This window comes from Anabrus simplex, chromosome 13, assembly GCF_040414725.1.
Source record: "Anabrus simplex isolate iqAnaSimp1 chromosome 13, ASM4041472v1, whole genome shotgun sequence".
NCBI lineage: Eukaryota > Metazoa > Arthropoda > Insecta > Orthoptera > Tettigoniidae > Anabrus > Anabrus simplex.
Window position 1 is genome coordinate 83,503,017 of NC_090277.1, and position 11,573 is coordinate 83,514,589.

Genomic DNA, 11,573 nt, shown 5'->3' on the forward strand with positions numbered 1-11,573 from the left:
TGAACTCCAACTTTATCTTCATATTGTGATCTTTCCTACTTTTATAAACGCCACTCAAACTTATTCGTCTACTAATGTCATTCCACACCATCTCTCCGCTGACAGCTCGGAACATACCACTTACAAGTGATAAAAATCATTGTTGTCCGTATTGAAGATACTGAATGTAGGATGCTAAATGGTTTATTTTGTCACCTATTCAATACATATAAATTTTACATTTAGGAATTTATTCTTAATTCCACTTGAGACATGTTTCGCCCTTCATTGAAGGCATCATCAGTCAAAAATTATGACCTCAAGGTAAAAATCAGGTACCTGATTAGTATTTAACATGTACAAATTAGTATACATTACAAGGGCAAAATTAAGTATGAGAAACTCATGTACATGGTGATGGCTAAACAATATAAGTTCAAAGAATAGGAAGTCGGCACCACTGCTTAAAATTACTGGGTAATTATAGCAGAGTTCCGCAGTGGTGCTCTGAAGAATAATTGATGCACTCTTAGGAAATTATAAATTTTAAAATTATTTACAGTATAACAGTCGGGGGGAAGGGTATAGTGCTTGGCGTCAATGTTATTAACAAAACTTACTGCCAAGTTGGTAACTATACAGTAAATATACATTATCTAAATGAGCAGTTGAGAAATTTACAGTTTATATACATATTTACAAGAGAGCAGCTTGGTGAGCTAGGATATAAAAAGTAAATAACCAAATGCGTCCCGTTGCTTTAATCGTTGGAAGTTGATTGTAGCATTGTCATGTCAGAATATGCAGAGTGGTTTAATCTTAGTTAATAATCACGGGGGCAGGGAAAATATTCCATAGCCAAATGAGGCTCTATATGCATCAAACGGAAGGTTGTCTGGTTGAAGCACCGGGTTCGGTACGGTGAACTTGTCAGCGTGGACGGAGACTCAATGGGAGCTATTGAGTAAACAGTGCGTTTGAATGGCAACAATGACGGCAGTTATTTTTAGGTAGGTGATAATTTTTTACTGATGATGCCCTCAATGAAGGGCGAAACATGTCTCAAGCGGAATTAAGAATAAATTCCTAAATGTAAAATTTATATGTATTGAATAGGTGACAAAATAAACTATTTAGCATCCTACATACCACTTAGTCGAGCAGCTCTTCTTCTTTCTCTCAATTCTTCCCAACCCAAACTTTGCAACATTTTTGTAACGCTACTCTTTTGTCGGAAATCACCCAGAACAAATCGAGCTGCTTTTCTTTGGATTTATTCCAGTTCTTGAATCAGGTAATCCTGGTGAGGGTCCCATACACTGGAACCATACTCTAGTTGGGGTCTTACCAGTGACTTATATGCCTTCTGCTTTACATCCTTACTACAACCCCTAAACACCCTCATTACCATGTGCAGAGATCTGTACCCTTTATTTACAATCCCATTTACGTGATTACCCCAATGAAGATCTTTCCTTATATTAACACCCAGATACCTACAATGATCCCCAAAAGGAACTTCCACCCCATCAACGCAGTAATTAAAACTGAGACGACTTTTCCTATTTGTGAAACTCACAACCTGACTCTTAACGCCGTTTATCAACATACCATTGCCTGCTGTCCATCTCACAACATTTTCGAGGTCACGTTGCAGTTGCTCACAATCTTGTAACTTATTTATCACTCTATAGAGAATAACATCATCCGCAAAAAGCCTTACCTCCGATTCCACTCCTTTACATATATCATTTAGATATATAAGAAAACATAAGGGTCCGATAATACTGCCTTGAGGAATTCCCCTCTTAATTATTACAGGGTCAGATAAAGCTTCACCTACTCTAATTCTCTGAGATCTATTTTCTAGAAATATAGCAACCCATTCAGTCACTCTTTTGTCTAGTCCAATTGCACTCATTTTTGCCAGTAGTCTCCCATGATCCACCCTATCAAATGCTTTAGACAGGTCAATTGCGATACAGTCTATTTGACCTCCAGAATCCAAGATATCTGCTATATCTTGCTGGAATCCTACAAGTTGAGCTTCAGTAGAATAACCTTTCCTAAAACCGAACTGCCTTCTATCGAACCAGTTATTAATTTCACAAACATGTCTAATATAATCAGAAAGAATGCCTTCCCAAAGCTTACATACAATGCATGTCAAACTTACTGGCCTCTAATTTTCAGCTTTATGTCTATCACCCTTTCCTTTATACACAGGGGCTACTATAGCAACTCTCCATTCATCTGGTATAGCTCCTTCGACCAAACAATAATCAAATAAGTACTTCAGATATGGTACTATATCCCAACCCATTGTCTTTAGTATATCCCCAGAAATCTGATCAATTCCAGCCGCTTTTCGAGTTTTCAACTTTTGTATCTTATTGTAAATGTCATTGTTATCATATGTAAATTTTATTACTTCTTTGGCCTTAGTCTCCTCCTCTATCTCGACATTATCCTTGTAACCAACAATCTTTACATACTGCTGACTGAATACTTCTGCCTTTTGAAGATCCTCACATACACACTCCCCCTGTTCATTAATTATTCCTGGAATGTCCTTCTTGGAACCTGTTTCTGCCTTAAAATACCTATACATACCCTTCCATTTTTCACTAAAATTTGTATGACTGCCAATTATGCTTGCCATCATGTTATCCTTAGCTGCCTTCTTTGCTAGATTCAATTTTCTAGTAAGTTCCTTCAACTTCTCCTTACTTCCACAGTCATTTCTAACTCTATTTCTTTCCAGTCTGCACCTCCTTCTTAGTCTCTTTATTTCTCTATTATAATAAGGTGGGTCTTTACCATTCCTTACCACCCTTAAAGGTACAAACCTGCTTTTGCATTCCTCAACAATTTCTTTGAACCCATCCCAGAGTCTGTTTACATTTTTATTTACCGTTTTCCACCGATCATAGTTACTTTTTAGAAACTGCCTCATGCCTGCTTTATCAGCCATATGGTACTGCCTAATAGTCCTACTTTTAAGACCTTCCTTTCTATCGCATTTATTTTTAACTACCACAAAAACAGCTTCATGATCACTAATACCATCTATTACTTCAGTTTCCCTATAGAGCTCGTCTGGTTTTATCAGCACCACATCCAGGATATTTTTCCCTCTGGTTGGTTCCATCACTTTCTGAATCAGCTGTCCTTCCCATATTAACTTATTTGCCATTTGTTGGTCATGCTTCCTGTCATTCGCATTTCCTTCCCAATTGACATCTGGCAAATTCAGATCTCCCGCTACAATCACATTTCTTTCCATGTCGTTTCCCACATAGCTGACTATCCTATCAAATAATTCCGAATCCGTGTCAGTGCTACCCTTTCCCGATTTGTACACTCCAAATATATCAAGTTGCCTATTATCTTTTGAAATGAGCCTTACACCTAGAATTTCATGTGTCTCATCTTTAACTTTTTCGTAGCTTACAAATTCTTCTTTCACCAGAATGAACACTCCCCCTCCCACCATTCCTATCCTATCTCTACGATACACACTCCAGTGCGGTGAGAAAATTTCTGCATCCACTATATCATTTCTCAGCCATGATTCAACTCCTATTACAATATCTGGTAAATATATATCTATTAAATTACTTAATTCTATTCCTTTCTTTACAATACTTCTACAGTTCAACACTAACAATTTTATGTCATCCCTGCTTGATTTCCAGTTCCCTGTACCCTTATCACCGCTCCCTAGGCCATCCCGTTTCCCTGAATGTACCTCCCTATTACCCTTCCAAACAAATTTCCTAACTTATACGTACCACTGCGGTTTAAATGAAGGCCATCTGAGGGCAGATCCCTATCTCATACCCACCCATTAGGATCTAGAAATTTCACTCCCAGTTTCCCACATACCCACTCCATAGTCTCATTTAAATCCCCAATCACCCTCCAGTCAGTATCCCTCCTACACAGTATTCCACTAATAACAATCTCCGCTTTCTTAAACTTCACCCGTGCTGCATTTACCAGATCTCACACATCTCCAACTATGTTGGTACTTATATCAGCTTGCCTTACGTTGTTGGCACCAACGTGAAACACTACCACCTTCTCCTTCCCCTCCTCCCTCTCTTCTACTTTCCTCAAAATCTGCCTCAACCTAATTCCTGGATAACATTCTACCCTGGTTCCCTATCCTCCACACACTTTCCCCATGTGTCTAACGATGGAATCTCCCATGACCAGAGACTCAACCCTACCCACCTCATATGATTCCCTCCCCTCATGGTCAGCCCTGTCTTTCCTGATAGCTGCAGAAGCTACTTCCTCCTCCCTTTTCTCCTTCCCATGACCCTGTTCCACCTGTCTCTTCCTATCCTCTACTCTACATTTCCCTTTCCTACCTTTTCCCTTCCTCCTACTTCCACACATCTCACCAACAGTTCCCTGTCCCTCATCTTCCCTCTGTTGTTCTACCTGGAGTGACTCGTACCGATTTCGCACAGACACCTGTCCTGAATTCTGATCCTGAATAGAGCTCTTAACCTGCAATCTCCTTCCCCTTAGAACATTAGACCACCTGTCTTCTACAACTCCCCCCTTTCCTTCCCCTCCCTCTTGTACACCTACTGTAACCTGTACATTGTTTGAGGGAGTCCTATCTTCCTTCCTGTCTTCTGTGAGAATCCTAATTATCTCCCTCAAACTTTCCAACTCCTCCCTCATATCCCTCAATGCCTCGCCACACCCACAGTCCATACACTCTCGCTCCTTAGCCATTCTTTACGGAAAAAATTAAATTAAAAATAAAATAACTTATTTGCAAAAAATAAATGAACGTAGGGATATATTGTCTGGGATAGTACTCAAAGATCACACAATAAGGTAATTAATATACGACTACACTACAATACTACTTTGTCGTGCTGTATTTTTTATCCTACAACCCCTAACAGGATAAAAACTGCTGTTAATTACTGAATATCAAAAGTAATACACAAGAACTACACAATTCCAAACTGCAATTAAGCCTATCCTAATTACAACAACAGTATTTTAGTACGAGTTTCTACGGATACCTCTGCTACACCAGTACAACACAAATATTTTACAATAATAAAATAAACACTAAATTCTAATAGGATATTACTCATATACTACTGTACAATACACTACAGTAATTTTTAAACTACTTTTAGACTACCCTAATTACGATACCGGTACCGTACATCACTACTAAGCACAAACAGAAATGAAATTTGCAAGAACTACTGTACTCAAAGATTGCCAACGAAGCTAAATGCTTAGACAAATTATTATTAGTATTACGGTCTAATACACACGAATATAGCAGGCAAGATACGGCACTATCTAAATGTACTGTATCTATACTACAATGTATCTACACTACCGGTACACTACACAGCGTTTAGTTAAATGCTTAAGTAGCGAAAGGATTGCCGTACACGAAGAAAAACACAAATATAACTGGCAAGATACTATCTAATATATTATACCTTTTATCTTCACTACAATTCTACTGAAATGTGGTTATGTGATTATTACAGCTGGTGGATTACTATTATTTTCCCTACTCCACAGGACGGAGAATAAAAGTGTCCTTAATTAGGCCTACTGAAAAATACTAGGTTGTCTACAATAATTTCTCAAATATTTCTATCAAAACTACTCCTACTAGCGGCCCCGATCTAGAAAGCCAAGAATAACAGCCGAGAGGATTCGTCGTGTTTTATAATTCACCATATCAATGAATAAACATTAGTGAAGTATTATGAAAATTATAATTACATAAAATTTTAATATGTTAATGTTATTGGCTTTACGTCCGACTAACTACAAATAGTGTCTAAGAGTCGCCAAAGAATTTTTGAACACAGAGGCTGCTGTAGTCTGTATGATGATGTCCGGGATTTATTTTATTCTTAGGAAGTTCAGCGCTAGAATTGACCCTCTAGTGCCAATCATATTCCAGAGAACTTCCCATTTTTTAAATTTCATACTTATTTCCGAGATCCTCGGTGCATGGTTCATACAGAGTGAGCGTTAGAGTGTTGGTCATACTGATAAGTACACTGAGTGACCAAAAGACACTGAATGTGATATTAATAACGAGTTACTCTTCTGAGAGCCCTCAAACCGGCAGCAGTACGGTGAGGCATTGACTCTACAAGGTGTTAGAATTGTTCTGGAGGGATCTGGGCCCACCCATAATTGGTCTTGTGTAGTTGGTGCGGGGTTCATGGAGCGTACACCAGCATCAGCACCATCCCATAATTGCTCGACTGTATTAAGATCAGGGGATCTGTAGGACCAATCCATGGTTGTAACTTCACTGGAGGGCTTCTCCAACCACCTGTGTGCCACCACAGAGATGCATTGTCCTCTTGAAACATGCCATTTCCCTCAGGGTATTCTAGGACCAGAAAGGGATGCAGACGGTCTGAAAGAATGTTCGCATAACGTGCACCTGTCAGCGCTCCCCGCAGCCGGATGATGGGGCCTAATTGCGACAATGAGAATGCCGCCCAGACCAGAACAGAGCCACTTCCCGCCTCGACACAACCTTTTTGACACACAGGATCCATAGCTTCATGGGGCATATGCCACACCCTCACACTCCCATCAGCTCGATACAACTGGAACCGGAATTCATCGGACCATACCACATGCTGCCACTGTTCCATAATCCATTGCCGATGTTCGCGGGCCCATGCACGCCGTTGAGCTCTGTGTCGAGATGTCAGCAAAGGGACAAGAGTTGGTCGTCGGCTGGTGAAGCCTATGCGGTGCAGTTGTCTCCTTAGAGTCCTGGCAGAAATGAGTTTCTGACTCCCAAAATTCAAGTGGGTGGTGATCTGACTCATAATAGCCCGTTGAGCGCCCAGTATGGTTCAGCAGAGGCAGCGTGATGTCAACTCATTAAACAGCTGTGGTCCTCCCTTGTGGTGGTTTACGCGGGTGGTAACATTTTCTCTGCAATATTGAAGATCCACGTTCAAAACGGTTGACCTTGGAAACCCCAATTCGCGTGTAATGTCCGCAATGCTATGACCCATGCACCGTGCGCGGATGTTCATCCCACATTCAAAGTTGGTTAACTCGTGGACATGTTGCCATCTTCACGACACTGGTGTCTCTGACAGACTGCTCAGCTAGCCGCAATGCTCAGGGGTCATAAACGGCACATTTTCTAACGGGACACCCCTTCCGTGACTTTTGGCCGCTCAGTGTATATACAGTGGGTTGAAAATTGTAAATGCTGCATATATGTTTAACTGGTAAAGGATTTAATTATTTATAAAGAATTAATTCACAGTGACGGACAAGGCCGGAACAAAACATGGTTATGTGTATCGTTTAGACCTTGCCTTAACGATCATGGCCACCAGAGGGGCTAATGAATACTGACAGCACTGTACGTACCTCTAAATGGCAGCTCCCTTGTAGAATCTGCTGTGACTGGTATTGTACTCAGAATCCAAATGGAACAAGTTACAAATATTGACAAGAAATAAGTATCAGTAATTCTCCTCATTCTCTTTTCACCTCGGGCCATGATTTCTTCTTGAATCTTACTGAGAGACACAGATTCCTCGATCAACTTGAGCGTCAGTAGTGGTGCTGCTATTGAGGTGTGAGCTGTCAGAAATGGCAGCATCTTGACTATCAAATTAAAATCCAACAGGTTCATGTTTATACTCTCCAAGATTTCCTGGATGCTGCTGTCGCTTGGAGAGAACAAGTACAAAGCGCCGGGCAGAATAAACACAGCATTTATAGTGACAATCAAAACAGTGTAACACCTGTACCATCTCTGAGATGAGGAGCCTGGTTTCTGGCTCGGCCACATGCCAAAGGCATTCAGAATCCTGAGATTTCTACCAATATACTTCAGATTCATTCCCAGCATGTCTTTCTCTGAAGAAGGAATTTGACACATTTCCTGCTTATTTTTCATTTTCACAAACCTTAACACCAAGTCTGTAGTCAAAATAAAGACAGTCCAACGAGGATAACACTTCAAAGTGAATTTAGCATACAAACAACAGAGGGAACAGTTAAAGGAATGATTACTGGCTAACGAAAGTGCAAAGGATGCTCGACAGAATAGGAATGGGAAGCTACTGTGGTAAAGATATTCAGTATAAAGATAAGGAATTCAGTAAGAAAGTAATGGTCGGAGGGAAGGATATTGAGAAACTGACAATTATGGCAGAATGTGGAACTAAAAGGACACTGCTGGAAGTTTGTAAAATTACACACAATATAGCAATAGGGAGAGAAAGGCTTCCTAACAGAGAAGTGAGAGGAATGGTGTGGTGGCTAATGGGAATTTATAAAAGTAAGGGTCTGAGAGAGAGAGAGAGAGAGAAATACCGGAAATGAAAATGAATGTCTATTCCGTGGAGAAGAAATGGAAGAAATGCATCTACTAAGAGTTTGTAGAGCAACTGAAGCAATGAGAGTAAAATATTTGGGAAGTGAATATAAAAATAGAGAGAGAGTGAATTCTATATAATTGCAAAACTATTAAATAAAGAATAAATAAAGAATAAAGAAGAATAAAGTAGAAGAAGAAGAAAGAAGAATAAATAAAGAATGAAGAAGAAGAATAAATAATGAATAAAGGAAGAATAGCAAAAATTTTTAAATGAAAGAGTGCTCTCTCTCTCGTTTCCCATGATCCAGAACTATTCTATTCTGCTTGGAAGTGAAAGAATTGGAATGTTTGGGAAGCAAAATTGTTAGTGATGAGTGAACTTGTAAGTAGAATTAATCAGGCAAAAATTGCCTTTAAAAAAGAAGGAACACCTTTTCACTTCAAACAACATCACTTAAAGATAAGAACAAATTTGATAAATGCATTTGTGGACGTTGTTCTGTTTGGGAGTAAATCATGAACAACAGGCAAAAGGGTGAAGAAACAGCTCCTAGCATTTGAGACCTACTGCTACAGAGGAACGTTTAATATGAAGAGACACAATAATTAGGATATTCTTAGAAGAGCACAGGAGGCCAAAAGTTTACTAAGAAAATGTAAATGTAGAAGAGCTAAATAGGGCAACACTCCCACATAATGGCTTAGAAGAAAGCGATCATAGAATCGGACCTCGTTTGAACTACAAGAGAGAGATCATAAATGGTATGAAATGCACACAGAAGCGAGAAGAATGGAGAGCTGCCGGCAACCAGGATACGAACTGTAGGTGAATAAAGTAGAAATGAAATTCTCATCCAGAATGAGGTGTTGTATGCTGTGTGTCACGAATGCAAATGTTTTGTCCCACCGAAATGTATGTTTCTTATTTAATCATTTGTTTCCATCTAGGAAGGAGAAGAATACTAGGAACTTCTTAGTTAATTAGAAATCAATGAAGAGAAAAGGATTTTTATTAACTGATAAGTTATGATCATTAGCACATTATCTAACAAAGTTCAAGGATTGTACAAAGTAAGAAGCTTTTTTATGTCAAACTTTCTCATTCATAAACTAGTGTGATGTACATACAAAGGGACATATTAGAAAAACATGATGACAGGTCAATCATTACAGCATTTTGAATAAAACACATGCAATAACACTTGACATCAGTGGCGGCAAGCTCTCAAGAGCACATTAGCACGTGAACACCCGGTTCTCAAGCATATTCATGCATTCATGGATAATTCAAAATCGTTTCCTTTGTTTTGACCTGATTTCACCAATTAATTGAAAGCGTTCGACTAATATCGAAGCTCCATTACACTGACAACTGTTCATTTTGACTGACAATGCAGGGAGCACACTTGATTTTGTGCTATGATCCTGAAGACTATGCACACAGATGACATCATGGTTTATGCATAGACATCCCTATAAGTGAGGAGCACTGCAGCCACCCACAAACCAGAGATAGTATTACAATTGACCACAAGGGTCCACCACCTCCCCTATTATTGTTAGCTGCAGTCTCCCAGAAGTTACTGTCGTATTACCATGCTAGAAGATTTTGCTAATAATTGTGGTCAGGTGTTTGTAATCACAGGAAGAAATTTGCTTTATATTGTGGGTGAAGAATCGTTTCAAGTTAAATTAATTTGTGTACCAGTAAATTTGGTACCCATGCTTGTTGTCATACCTACGTGAACTTTGTGCTATGTAAAAACCAAGAATAGTACTTGCATCCTTTAATATTCACTACAATACAGCACTGTTGCAAAGATGCTGTGAATTTTACTTTCAGTGAACAGCGTATCTTCATCTGACAGTGTTCATGGCTTTACTGTGGCTTTTCAGATTTGTATTCTGGAGGCGATGGGTTGGTTCCACCATCAGCTGTCCTGAGAATGGTTTTCCATGATTTTCCATTCTACTCATTAAGATGAGTCCGGGACAGTTCCTTTTCTAGGCACTAGGCGAGTTGGCCGTGCAGTTAGGGGCGCGCGGCTGAGAGCCTGCATCCATTAGTTTCACTTTAACTTCATTTTTCCCCGAATATGCCCCACGATGGTTGGTTTTTTTCTGATTGATGCTATCCAGTTAATCATAAATCACTGAGCTCGATAGCTGCAGTCACTTAAGTGCGACCAGTGTCCAATATTCAGGATATAATGGGTTCAAACCCCATTGTCGGCAGCCCTGAAGATGGTTTTCTGTGGTTTCCCATTTTCACACCAGGTAAGCCACTCCCCTCTCACCTTCACCGCAACGCATTTCCTGGCCTGACAGAAGACGCCACCTTCTAAGAGGCTCGCCTTACCCCACCAGGGTATAGAATCTTTGTGGTGGTAGTAGTAGTAATTTTAGTTTTGTTGTACTCTCACAGATTAATCTTGGATAAAATGGATCCTCGGTTATAGGAGTTCTATCATATTATGAGTGGAGAAGGAACCATACAAAGAACTTTTAGTAAAATGATTTAAGTATGTTATTTTGTACTGATTTTCGTTCTACTTTGGTACATTTGAGGCATAAACAAAAATGTTGTGAACCTCCTAAAAATTTTGTCACAAATTTTGACAACACTTCCTTAATTAATAGCTATTTACAAAAGTATCTTGCCCACACAGCAGGAACACCTGGAATGGGAGATACTACCACAATCTTGTGGATTCCAGCAAGATATGGACTATATGGTTATTGATCTACCCAAGGCTTTGATAGAATAAATATGGGGAACTGCTACAAAAATGAGGGCTATCGGACTAGGCAAGAAAGTGCTTGAAACTTGTTATTCTTATTCTGATTTTCCCACACCTGTGAGGTTGCAGATGTGAACAGTGTCACACAAGCAGATTTGGCCCTGTTCTATGGCTGCATGCCCTCCCCGACGCCAACCTTAGGTGTAGGGATGTAATCACTATTGCATGTTTCTTTAGAGGTTGAGTGATGTGCTGTCTGAATATGAAGAGGAAAGTGTTGGGACAAACACAAACACCCAGTCCCCGAGCCAGAAGAATTCATCAGAGGTGATTAAAATCCCTGACCCGGCCGGGAATCGAATCCGGGACCCTCTGAACCGAAGGTCTCAACGCTGACCATTCAGCCAATGAGTCGGACAATATTACACACATGTATTATTAAAAAGAAGTATGGCGTGTTTATACAACAAAAATCC